The sequence below is a fragment of the Lepidochelys olivacea genome (genome assembly GCF_965140295.1).
Source record: "Lepidochelys olivacea isolate rLepOli2 genome assembly, chromosome: 5".
NCBI lineage: Eukaryota > Metazoa > Chordata > Testudines > Cheloniidae > Lepidochelys > Lepidochelys olivacea.
Window position 1 is genome coordinate 1,895,826 of NC_140415.1, and position 12,770 is coordinate 1,908,595.

At 47.0% G+C, this 12,770-nt stretch overlaps 1 protein-coding gene across 3 annotated transcripts in view; it reads right to left on the minus strand.

The window, feature by feature from the left end:
• LOC311520963 (phospholipid-transporting ATPase ID-like) overlaps positions 1–12,770 on the minus strand; it is a 155,216-nt gene that overhangs the window by 74,968 nt on the left and 67,478 nt on the right. The gene's annotated exons all lie outside the window — the stretch shown is intronic.

Consider the following 12,770-nt stretch of genomic DNA (forward strand, 5'->3'; position numbering starts at 1 on the left):
AGCCACTCAAAAACATTTCCTTTTCCCCAAACACACACACACACTTTCCTGTATTATGGGAGACACATTTTTATGCTCTTTGTAACTGGCACACAGCGAAGATTTTACCGGTTTGTTTGTTTGTTTCTGGTAGCATCCACAATATGCTAGCTGCTTTCCAACCAGCAAACAGGGATCAGCTGCTATCCTGTAGACAGACAGACAGACAGCAGGCTGGGAGGCAGACATTGAAAGGGAGGCAGGAGTACAACTGTGGGGTAGTGTGTTCAAGGCATTTTGCCATCTCATAGCAATATAGGGTTAATGCAGTGTTAAAAATACAGAAACTCTATAAAATATCCATAATTATCCTCAGATTTGTCAGCATAGGTCAGCTGGATCCCTTCTAGGCATCATGGCAGGAGTGAGTCCTTAGAAGGGATCTGAATGAGGAGAGGGCCTTGTAATTTCAATCAACGAGAGAGTTTCATGCTCAGGTGCCATGGGAGAGGGGCCACAGTGACATGTTACCAGGGGAAGGAGACTGGCACTGTTGGCAGAGTGAAAGGGCAATGCAAGGCCAGGGTAGGGGTAATGCAGAACTGGAAAAAGCCAAATGATCTGAAGGTTGCCAGGCTTTGTAGCATAAGTTCACTAACAAGCTCAGAAGTCCCTGGGGCACTGCACAGACCTGTCCATTGAGTCACTTGCTAGTGACATGCTGATGCAGACACCAATACAACATTCATTCCGACTTTGCACATTTATTTCATACAGTGGTATCTGGACCTCTTAGTTTACCATAACAGGGCCCTGCAGGTTTTACCAAGCTCCACTCCATTAGCTGCTTAAACAGCTCGTAAATTGGGGATCTGAAAAAGCTACTGGATCTGATGCATCTACAAAGATGGTTCTGAATATGTATCTCAGCAGCCATTCACTAATACAGCAAGAGTGTTCTCTTGGCGACTCACAATTGTTATTGCCCTGGGGTCACATTTCCCATTTCCATCTTCTCTCTTTTAATTACAGGCCGTCCATACAATAGCCATTCCTACCTCTAACCTCTTCAAACTAGAGAAAGGCCCAAGCTACTTAACACAGACCTTGGTTTGAATTTCCTCAAAGCTTCAGGGAGTTCTGATCCAGTGCTCTGATAAAATCCCAGCCCAGCCCATGAAGTTGGGATCCAGAGATGAACTTCCCCAAAGTTTGAGGTATTCCAGGTGAGATCCGTCTCTGCTTTGTAACCACACTAAGCTACATAGTGCCAGCTGTCAGTGCAGCCTGCACCTTGCTGGGTAGCCAGGGAGTGTGGTAACCAAAACAACATCTGTCATTGTTTCCATAGGTCAGGTGTTATCTCACTGAGATGGAGAAGATCAATCAGCTCCCCATTGTCTGGGCCCTACCAGTTAGAGAGCCCGGGCCCGCATGCACGGCATCTCCCCAGTGAACTTTATCGTAGTGCAGGTGTTCTTTTAAAGAGGACAGTCCGACATGCTGTGTGTGAGGGTGTTGGTGGACCACATTCAGGTGATGAGTCAGAACACCAGGTAGTGGCTATCATCTATCGAAGCATGAACAGACACACTGGGAAAAGCCAGTGAGATGGAGCCAATGGGGGCTTCTCTGCACCAAGCACAGGTTTGAGAGAAGGCTCAACAACTGGGGATAGGGAGGGGCAAGAAGGCCCAGAAGTGGTTTCCTTGGTCTGGGGAAACACATTACAAAATAGGCTTTCAAGCAGAAGTACAGTGACTTCCCCCCTTGCTATGGTTTAAAGGGTGCACTGGATTTTCTTTTCATGTGATTTTTTTCTTGGTGAAAAGTGTGTGAGTCCTGGAGACTGAAGTCTTCTCAAACAGGGTTAGTACCAGCAGCATGAACTCAAGGTCACTCCAAGGCATCGGAACCCTGCTCTGGAAAGGTCCCCTCTAAGGATGTCTCCATGGCCCATTCAGACCTTGGATTCTCAGCGGAGAAGCCAGCAAGGGGGCCAGTAATGGTTGCTGTGATGTGCACATCTCTCTGCTAGAAGGTGTTCCAGCTCCACCAGTATGGGCAATTGAACAGATGTTGCACAGAATCAGCTTTTAGACCGTGCCAAGCAGGGATGCATTTTAATTGGTGGCATATAGCTTCTTATCGCATAGCTGTTTCTAAGGTAAACCAGTGGGCACTGTCAATCCGCTCACTAATCCAGTCCCTCTCCTGTGCACAAGCCATCACCTTGAGAAGCGTCTATCGGCATGGCAGGGGGTCAGTATCACCACACTGGTGTGGTTGTGGATAACGCCATTTCAGAGGCTCTCTTAACTCTTCTCTATGTCCAGACACAAAAACAGGAGCAACCCTCTTCTGCATGAGCTCGATTTTCCATCCTATTGTACAAGCCAATCTAAAGTGCTCGAGCAGAGCAGAGATGAAACCCTTCCTTCACGGAAATCCAGGCACACGTCTCCCAGTCAGTGACTCATGGCTGCACTCCACGAAGTCGGAGAAATGTTTATCTTTTTGTTTTCTTTAAACAACGCTGTATGTCTCTTGCCATCAGACAGTTGTCTGTGGGCGTGGCACGATGGGGATTCATGTTTCCCATCACAAGATCAGAATGTTACCATTTTTAGGCTACTGTTAAGGCTGGCTCGTTAATTCAAAGCACGTGATTTCTAGGTTATGTGCATAAATGGGCTCCCTCCACATCGCAGGGCCTGAAGTAATGGAATAACATCATCTCCATCACACCCCGAGGTTAAACGACCCACCCGCGGTCACACAGTGAGGCTGTGGCAGAGCTGGGAATAGGTTATTTTGAGTGCCAGTCCTGAGTCTTCACCATGGAAGCATCTTTCCTCAGGCATTCACATCAGCCTCTAGAGAGGTCCCTTACCCACACATCTGGCCAATATCATTGACAGTCACTTCCACCTACAAAGGAGACAGTAGGGACCCCAAACTCAAGAGGACAGTATTGAGAACTAGGAACTGGCTTCAGCTGTCAGCAGCCTTTAGTGGGAATCATGTACATTACGGGAAAATCTGCTTTGAAGATACTCCAATTAAATTAAAATGGATTTGGCACCAGAAATCTCAGAGGTGAGATGAGAAGTGAGCAGGAGTGGTTTCTTTCAATTCCTGCATTCTAGTCCTGTTTATAATTTACACCAAGAAAACCGCAAGTGAACCAGAGCCTTTCATTCCATTTCCTAGTAGCTTCAGGAAACTAAACACCCAGGTCACGTGGCAGGCGCCAAATGCTGGCCTGCAAGAATGTTCCCATCTGGAATTTTTTTGCAAGCTGGTTCAATGATCAATACATTGTTTATTGCACATCACCCTTTGGTACATAGGAGAACCGTGCATCAGACTTAAGACACGAAGGAATAAATATCTGGTCTCATTGGCTGCCTCGGAATGGACAGAGTGAACCTTGATTTGCATGATCAGTTATGTGTGTTATTGCTGCAGTTAAGAATTTACTTGTTATTAGGCAATTTAAATAAACAGATCCACCACCCGGTGCCTCGTGGCACCCTGGGCTCTGCTGAGGGATGGTTTCCCGAGCTCTGTCAGGTAGCGGTGTTGTTACTAAAGGTTCTTTGTATTGTGTTGGTCTGTTAATTCTGCAATGTTCACATGTGGATACTTTATTCTTTATGGCCTTGTTGTTGCTCGACCATCACACTGACTGGTTGGCCTGTTCACGGCATTTAGGTAATCTTCACTGTCCTTCATGGATGAGGTTTAGGATTTCCTCTTTCATTTCATTTGGAATAACAATGCTAATGCCTTTAATCATGAGTCCATTTGATTCTCTTGATTGTCCATGCTCTGCAAAGAAGTCTATTGTCACTTCATTATTATCCTGGAGCTACTTGGGCCAGCCGCCCCAATGTAACTTAGAATTTCCTGAAGTTGTGTGTCTGTCAAGGTTGCTTTTTGTAACTGGAGTAGTCTCTTTTCTGACATTGGTCTGCATGCGTCCACAGACTCCACAAATGCCTTTACATCATCTTCGAGCTCACAGAGTGCGCGATGATGGGCTCTGTGACAGAGTGTCTGCTACCGCCAGATTGTTCCCAGGAACATACGGAGCAATTGGGTTAAATCATATTAACCTTAGCAACGGATGCTCGCATCTCAGCAGTGCTTGGTCCAGGTCTTCTCCGTTAATGAGGGTTACAAATGATTTATGGTCTGTTAACAGTGTAAATGAATCCTGTCCACGCACAGATATCTGTAAAAGTTCTCACATGTCCATACTCTTGCCAGGCATTCCTTCTCAATCTGTGCATATTGTTTTTCTGCTTCTTTGAGTGAGTAAGAGCAAAATGCAACTGGATTCCACTCTGAGCCTCGTTGTTGGAACAAGACGCCACACCTGCTTGCATCTGCACCAACCATTGTGGGTTTGTTCACATCGTAGTAGTTGAGAACAGGAGCTGTTGAGATAATTTCTTTTACCTTTTTAAGGCAATTTATTGATTTGGCCCCCAGAGTCAAAGTGTGTTGGACTTTAACAGTTCATGCAGTGGTTTTGTCTGTGTAGAACGGTCTTGTAGGTATCGACCACAGTAATTTACCACCCCCAGTATACGTCTCAGTTCTGGTACGTTAGTTGATACATTCAATTCTCAAATTGCTTTTACTTTCTCAAGGCTAGGACTGAATCCATCTGTTTACTGTCTGTCCCAGAAACTCAATTTGGGGTAGGTGGAAAACACATTTTTCCTTGTGTAGCTTCAGTCCAGACTGGCTGATTGGGCTTAGGGCTTCACTGAAGGTTTTGTTGTGTTCTTCCATCAAAGATCCATATATCAAAATGCTGCCCATAAAAAGTACATCTCCATTTGTGTTTGTTAACAGTTCTGCCATCCTTCTCTGGAAAATTTCAGGTGCAATGGTCATCCCAAAAGATGATCTTCACAAGCAAAACTTCCCAAAGGGTGTCATAAATATAGTCAATTTAGCACTTTCTTTGGTTAAAAGAATTTGCCAGAATCTGCTCGAGGCATCCAGCTTGGAGAATACTGTAGTTCCTTTCACCTTGGGGAGGAAGCCGTGCAGTGTTGGGAGGAGATATTTTTCTCTCACAATTGCTTCATTAAGTCTTTTAAGATCCACACAGATTCATATTTTTCCATTTTTCTTTGTAACTGGTACCACCGGGGCACACATTGCTGTTGGCTCAGATTTTCTCAGTTAAATCTGCTCCAGGTTCTTTAACTCGGTCTCCACTCTATGAAGAAATGGGATCAGAATCCTGCGAGGTGTATGTACGCTGGCTGTATGGTTAGGCATTGTCCTAGAAGGTGATTTGTACTGGATCTCTTTTCAAAATCCCAATATCACCAAATATCCCATCGAGTTCTTCCACCTTTCTCACTAGGCCCATCATGGCTGCCACACTGAGGCTGAGAAGGCTGTTGGTCTGTGGTCCTTTGATCACATACTTTCAATGCATAGCTTTTGTCTTTGTTTCTGTGATGAACTGGCCCATGCAGTTCAGAATCCCTCCAAGGCTAATCAGAGAAAAGGGGGCCGGGGCGGGCAGGATTTTTAATGGCACACTGCTGCCTGCCGGGGTCCTGGCCTGGGTTCGGCAGCGGGCTGAGCGGGGCCAGTGCCTGGGACCTGGCAGGCAACAGCATGCCACTAAAAATCGGCTTGCGTGCAGTCTTTGGCACGCATGCCCTAGGTTGCCGACCCCTGTGTTATAACGTTTGGAAAATTGTATCTAAATAGCAACTCTGCTACAGCTGTAGCTGACATGCAGCTAGGTGCTGCCGCATAGAATCATAGAATATCAGGGTTGGAAGGGACCTCAGGAGGTCATCTAGTCCCACCCCCTGCTCAAAGCAGGACCGATCCCCAATTAAATCATCCCAGCCAGAGCTTTGTCAAGCCTGACCTTAAAAACTTCTAAGGAAGGAGATTCTACCACCTCCCTAGGCAACGCATTCCAGTGTTTCACCACCCTCCTAGTGAAAAAGTTTTTCCTAATATCCAACCTAAACCTCCCCCACTGCAACTTGAGACCATTACTCCTTGTCCTGTCCTCTTCTACCACTGAAAATAGTCTAGAACCATCCTCTCTGGAACCACCTCTCAGGTAGTTGAAAGCAGCTATCAAATCCCCCCTCATTCTTCTCTTCTGCAGACTAAACAATCCCAGTTCCCTCAGCCTCTCCTCATAAGTCGTGTGTTCCAGACCCCTAATCATTTTTGTTGCCCTTCGCTGGACTCTCTCCAATTTATCCACATCCTTCTTGTAGTGCGGGGCTCAAAACTGGACACAGTACTCCAGATGAGGCCTCACCAATGTCGAATAGAGGGAGACGATCACGTCCCTCAATCTGCTCGCTATGCCCCTACTTATACATCCCAAAATGCCATTGGCCTTCTTGGCAACAAGGGCACACTGCTGACTCATATCCAGCTTCTTGTCCACTGTCACCCCTAGGTCCCTTTCCGCAGAACTGCTGCCTAGCCATTCGGTCCGTAGTCTGTAGCTGTGCATTGGGTTCTTCCGTCCTAAGTGCAGGACCCTGCACTTATCCTTATTGAACCTCATCAGATTTCTTTTGGCCCAATCCTCCAATTTGTCTAGGTCCCTCTGTATCCTATCCCTGCCCTCCAGCGTATCTACCACTCCTCCCAGTTTAGTATCATCCGCAAATTTGCTGAGAGTGCAATCCACACCATCCTCCAGATCATTTATGAAGATATTGAACAAAACCGGCCCCAGGACCGACCCCTGGGGCACTCCACTTGATACCGGCTGCCAACTAGACATGGAGCCATTGATCACTACCCGTTGAGCCCGACAATCTAGCCAGCTTTCTACCCACCTTATAGTGCATTCATCCAGCCCATACTTCCTTAACTTGCTGACAAGAATACTGTGGGAGACAGTGTCAAAAGCTTTGCTAAAGTCAAGAAACAATACATCCACTGCTTTCCCTTCATCCACAGAACCAGTAATCTCATCATAGAAGGTGATTAGATTAGTCAGGCATGACCTTCCCTTGGTGAATCCATGCTGACTGTTCCTGATCACTTTCCTCTCATGCATGACTGGCAGGCTCCCTGCTCCCTGCAATGCATGGGCATCAACGCAGTTGCATTGCCACAGTAGCCTTCCAGGGGGCCACACTGCCAAATTGTTGGACACTAATTTCACTGTTTTTCTTTTTACTTACAGTAACCCAGGACAAAGGGATGTGGTTCCCCCATGTAGAGCGTTCATCCCTGATCACACAAATGCAGGGTGCATGAAAAAAACAGAAGGGCCTAAAAAGCATAAGAACAGCCACACTGAGTCAGACCATCCAGGCCAGGATCCTGTCTGCCGACCGTGGCCAATGCCAGGTGCCCCAGAGGGAGTGAACCTAACAGGTAATGATCAGTGATCTCTCTCCTGCCATCCAAATCCACCCTCTGACAAACAGAGGCTAGGGACACCATTCCTTAAGCCATTAATGGACTTAGCCTCCATGAATTTATCCAGTTCTCTTTTATAGTCCTAGCCTTCACAACCTCCTCAGGCAAGGAGTTCCACAGGTTGACTGTGCGCTGAGTGAAGAAGAACTTCCTTTTATTTGTTTTAAACCTGCTGCCCATTAATTTCATTTGGTGGCCCCTAGTTCTTATATTATGGGAACAAGTAAATAACTTTCCCCTATTCACTTTCTCCACACCACTCATGATTTTATAGACCTCTATCATATCCCCCCTTAGTCTCCTCTTTTCCAGTCTGAAAAGTCCTAGTCTCTTTAATCTCTCCTCATATAGGACCCATTCCAAACCCCTAATCATTTTAGTTGCCCTTTTCTGAACCTTTTCTAATGCCAGTATATCTTTTTTGAGATGAGGAGACCACATCTGTATGCAGTAGTCAAGACGTGGACATACCATGGATTTATATAAGGGCAATAAGATATTCTCCGTCTTATTCCCTATCCCTTTTCTAATGATTCCTAATGTCCTGTTTGCTTTTTTGATTGCTGCTGCGCGGACGTCTTCAGAGAACTATCCACAATGACTCCAAGATCTCTTTCCTGAGAGTATACTGAAAGCAGGGTATATTGAACACTGCATACAGCACAGAGGACTAGAATCTAGGAGGAACACAAGGACTGGCAGACTGAACAGACCCAAGGTCCATCGAGGCCAGCCCCTGAGAATGTCCAGCATCAGACACGTCAAAGGAAGGTTCAAGAAACCCCACTGTGGGTAGATTTGTGATAATCTGACCCCATGAAGGTCTCATCCTAATTCATAATAGAGATTGGCCTAAAACCTGAAGGAGCAGGTTTTATCTCCCTTTCAAAAAGTCTTTTAACATAGACTTTTATAACTCTGGGAATTTTTGTTATAATATAACCATCCAAAACCTCTTTCGATTTAGCTAAATTCTTTGCTTTACTGTCATCCTATGGCAGCGAGTTCTACATTCTAATCACACGTTGAGTGTCCAGGAAAATCCTTTGGAAAATGTACTGCCTACACTTTGTATTTATAGCGGACCTTTCACCTGAGGATCTCAATGTGCTTTACAAACACTAGTTAACCTGTGCAATCACCCAAAGAGGTATTAGTATTATCTTAATTTTACAGAGGGGGAAACCGAGGCACACAGAAGCGGTGCTACTTGTCCAAGGTCACAAAGTCAGTCAGTGATGGGGCCAGGAGTAGAATGTAGGAGCCTTGTCTCCCAGTCGCCTGTTCTAACTATGAGGCCACATGCCCCCCAACCCATCCCAGCACCACAAACAAATCCCAAGAGTGCCCCGTTTCCTAGGCTCCTGCTGTGACAACTAGACTCCTTCCTAGACACGGAAAGAGATGTCTGCCCTCTGCTGTAACTGCTCGATAGCCTGCCTTTCCAGCGCAGAGTGTGCCAGAAGTCTTGGCTTCCCGGCCACTTTCCCCACGACTAGTCGTCGGGGATGGGGGTGTCACAGACGCAGCGCCCATAGCTCCCCAGCATTTTCAGGCTCAGTGCTGGACCCAAGGGCACACGCTGTGGCCGGCTTGCACACGCCGAGGGTGACCCATGTGGAAGTCTCATCTTGCTCCCATTTGGGAATCGCGGCGCAGAGGCACAGGAAGCAGTGTTAGCGTCCTGAGAGTGTTGGCTCTGCTCCTGCTTCCCACAGCAGTGCACGGAGATGAGACACCCCAGCTGCGGCTCGGGCCCAGTGCCACGTGTAGTTATCACAGGCAGTTACAAGGCTCCCTTGGACTTCTCTAGAGGCCTTATCAGGTGATGTGGGAATACAGAAACAGAGCCCAGATTCCAGAGGGACAGATGGACAGACACTGGCTACGGGGTGTAGATTGAGGGCTCCATGTTCATTACTGATCTAACATTAGAAACAGTTCCTGACCCAAGCTGAAATTTGCCTTTGCCTCAGGGGCCCTGCATTTCCTTTCCAGTTCTTGGATACCCAATTTCAGAACTGTTTTTGCAGCCCCCAGTGACGTCTCCACACAGCTGTGCTGAATTCCAAAGTGAAGCCGGAGAACTGGAAGGAGAATCTGAGTCAGAGCAAACACTAAAATCCTGCAAAACAGATTTCCTCCTCCACGCGCTCTGTACAACCAAGTCACAACAATCATGAGACAGGCCCATCAGCTGGTGCTCAAAGGGGGTGTGTGGGGTGGGGAGGTCCACCCTGGAGGAATCCACACTGACATTGTACCAGGAAAGTGGCAGCGGGGCTAAGCTGCCTCCAAAATGAACCTTAATAAAGTCTCTTGAATCTCACTGGATCAAGCCCTGAGCTTGTCATTTCATTTTCACTCAATCCTTATGCGGGAAAAACCCTTTCTGCTGTCAATAGGAATTGGCCCATGTGAGAACTGAGTAAACACGGCATTGGGATCTGACCCTTTCTTTCTGCAGACGAGAGACAAATTTCTCTATTTTTAACTCCCATGCTAAGGATCCCTGAAGTCTATTTCATTCAGGCTACTTTCTACCTCAAGTCATCACCTTGATTTCTAACTAGGGTGGGATCATACGTGGCATTACGTTTCCCCTAGTTGGTGCCAGGATAAAGCATGTCTGTTTGTTTTTAATTCTGTAGTTGACACGACACACAATTTGGTTTGCTTCAGTTATTTCAAGCCACTGATCTCTCATTGTGCAGCATAAGGCCAAAGAGATGTCAGGCCTGGGCCAGTTTGGGGGCACAAGTCTCATGATGAACCTGTGTCTTTGCAACGAATCCCACAAACCACTGCCATGCTCAGCCATGCCCACAGCCAGCCCATTCACTCTAAATGGTACTACCTTTGTTTGCAGGAACCCCTACCCCTGTACAGCAGCAAAAGGCCTCCCTGCTGTTGGTAACATTAGGACTTCCTTCCAGGATGTGGGTAAGGGGCACTACACTATCTGGATAAGAAGTACTTTGTTGTCTCCCCTCCAGTGGGTCCCGTCACCATTTACACAGAGAGACGGAAGAGACCTACCAGATCCTCCAGCCCACGTCCCTGAAGCTAATGCAGGATAGTCCCTACAGCACATAAAAACAGAACAATGGCCATGCTGGGTCAGACCAAGAGTCCATCTACCCAGTATCCTGTCTTCCAGCAGTGGCCAGTGCCAGGTGTTTCAGAGGGAATGAACAAAACAGGGCAATTTATCAAGTGATCCATCCCCCGTCATCCAGTCCCAGCTTCTGGCAGTCAGAGATATGGGGACACCCAAGACATGGGATTGTGTCCCTGACCATCTTGGCTAATGGCCATTGACGGACCTATCCTCCAGGAACTGATCTAGTTCTTTTTTGAGCCCAGTTATAGTTTTGCACTTCACAACATCCCCTAGCAAGGAGTTCCGCAGGTTGACTGTACGCTGTGTGAAGAAATACTTCCTTTTGTTTGTTTTAAACCTGCTGCCTATTCATTTCATTAGGTGATGCTGGGTTCTTATGTTACATGAAGGGTAACATAACACTTGCTTATTCACTTTCTGCACACCAGTCATGATTTTACAGACCTCTCTCATATCCTCCCTTAGTCGCCTCTTTTCCCAGCTGAACTGTCCCACTCTTATTAATCTCTCCTCATATGGAAGTTGTTCAATCCCCTAATCATTCCTATTGCCCTTCTCTTTATTTATTCCAACTCAAATATATCTTTTTTTAAAGATGGGCTGCCCAGAACCCAGAACTGCATGTAGTATTCAAGGTGTGGGCGTATCACTGATTTATATAGAGGCATTGTGATATTTTTTGTCTTATTATCTAGCACTTCCCTAATTGTTCCTAATATCCAGTTAGCTTTTTTTGACTAATGCTGCACACTGAGTGGATGTTTTCAGAGAACTGTCCACAGTGATTCCAAGATCTCTTTCTTTAGTGGTAACAACTAATTTAGACCTTGTCATTTCATAGGTATAGTTGGAATTATGTTTTACAATGTGCATTCCTTTACATTTATCAACCCTGAATTTCATCCGCCATTTTGTTGCCATCACCAATGGTGGATTAACGCACAGGTCCATGGGACCCCATCCAATTTGAGGGGCCCAGGCGTGCCAGAAGCTGTGTAGAAGGGGTGAGGGCCACCAGCGCCAGAACTGTGGCCCCACTCCTGCTCTTCCTCTTTCAGGCAGGGTCCCACCCCCTGCTCCTCCTCTTGCCCCGGAGACCCCAGCCAGGCCAGAAGCTGGAGCTGGATCAAGGTAAGAGCTGCCCAGGGAGCCTGGGCTGCTGTGGAGAGCCCCACACCCTCCACCTGTCCTAGGCGGGGAGCCAGGGTGCCCAAGAGCAGCACCCAGCCCATGTCCTTGCTCCCTGGGGCATGCCACCTCGGACAGGTGGAGGGTCCGGAGCTCCCCACAGTGGCCCAGGCTCTCTGGATGGCTCTTACGGGCCTGGGGGAAGTGAAGAGGAGCAGGGCCCCATGGTGGGGGCAGCTACGGCCCAACTCAGCCCTCTCCCACCGGGAAGAGGCTGGCGCCGCTAGCAGAGGCTGAGTTTTCTGCCTGCCCATGTTAAAAAGTGCATGGGGCCATAGCCCCCCCCCGTTCGGACACCCCTAGAACCCCAGAGTGTGAGGGGCCCAAATGTTATTTGTGGCCACGGACTCAGTAAATCATAATCGACCTCTGGTAGTCACTGAGGTTTGAGAGACCCTTTTGTCGCTCTTCGCAGTCTGCCTGGGTCTTAACTATCTTGAGTAGTTTTATATCATCTCACTGTTTGCCACCTCACTGCTTAGCCCTTTTTCCAAATCATTTATGAATATGTTGAATAGGACTGGTCCCAGAATAGACCCCTGGGGGATGCCACTATTTAACTCTCTCCATTCTGAAAACTGACCATTTAATCCTACCCTTTGTTTCCTATCTTTTAACCAGTTATCAATCCATGAGAGGACCTTCCTCTTATCCCATGACAGCTTACTTTCTTAAGAGCCTTTGGTGAGGGACCTTGTCAAAGGCTTTCTCAAAGTCCAAGTACACTATATCCACTGGATCCCCCTTGTCCATGTTTGTTGATCCCCTCAAAGAATTCTAACAGATTGGTGAAGCATGATTTCCCTTTATAAAAGTTGTGTTCACTCTTCCCCAACATATATTCATCTCTGTGTCTTATAATTCTGTTTTTTTCTATAGTTTCAACCAGTTTGCCTGGGTCTGAAGTGAGGCTTACCAGTCTGTAATTGTTAGGATCACCTCTGGTGGCTTCTTTAAAAATTGGCATTACATTAATTATCCACCAGTCATCTGTAGGGCCAACCAAATTCATGGCCGTGAAAAACAGATCACG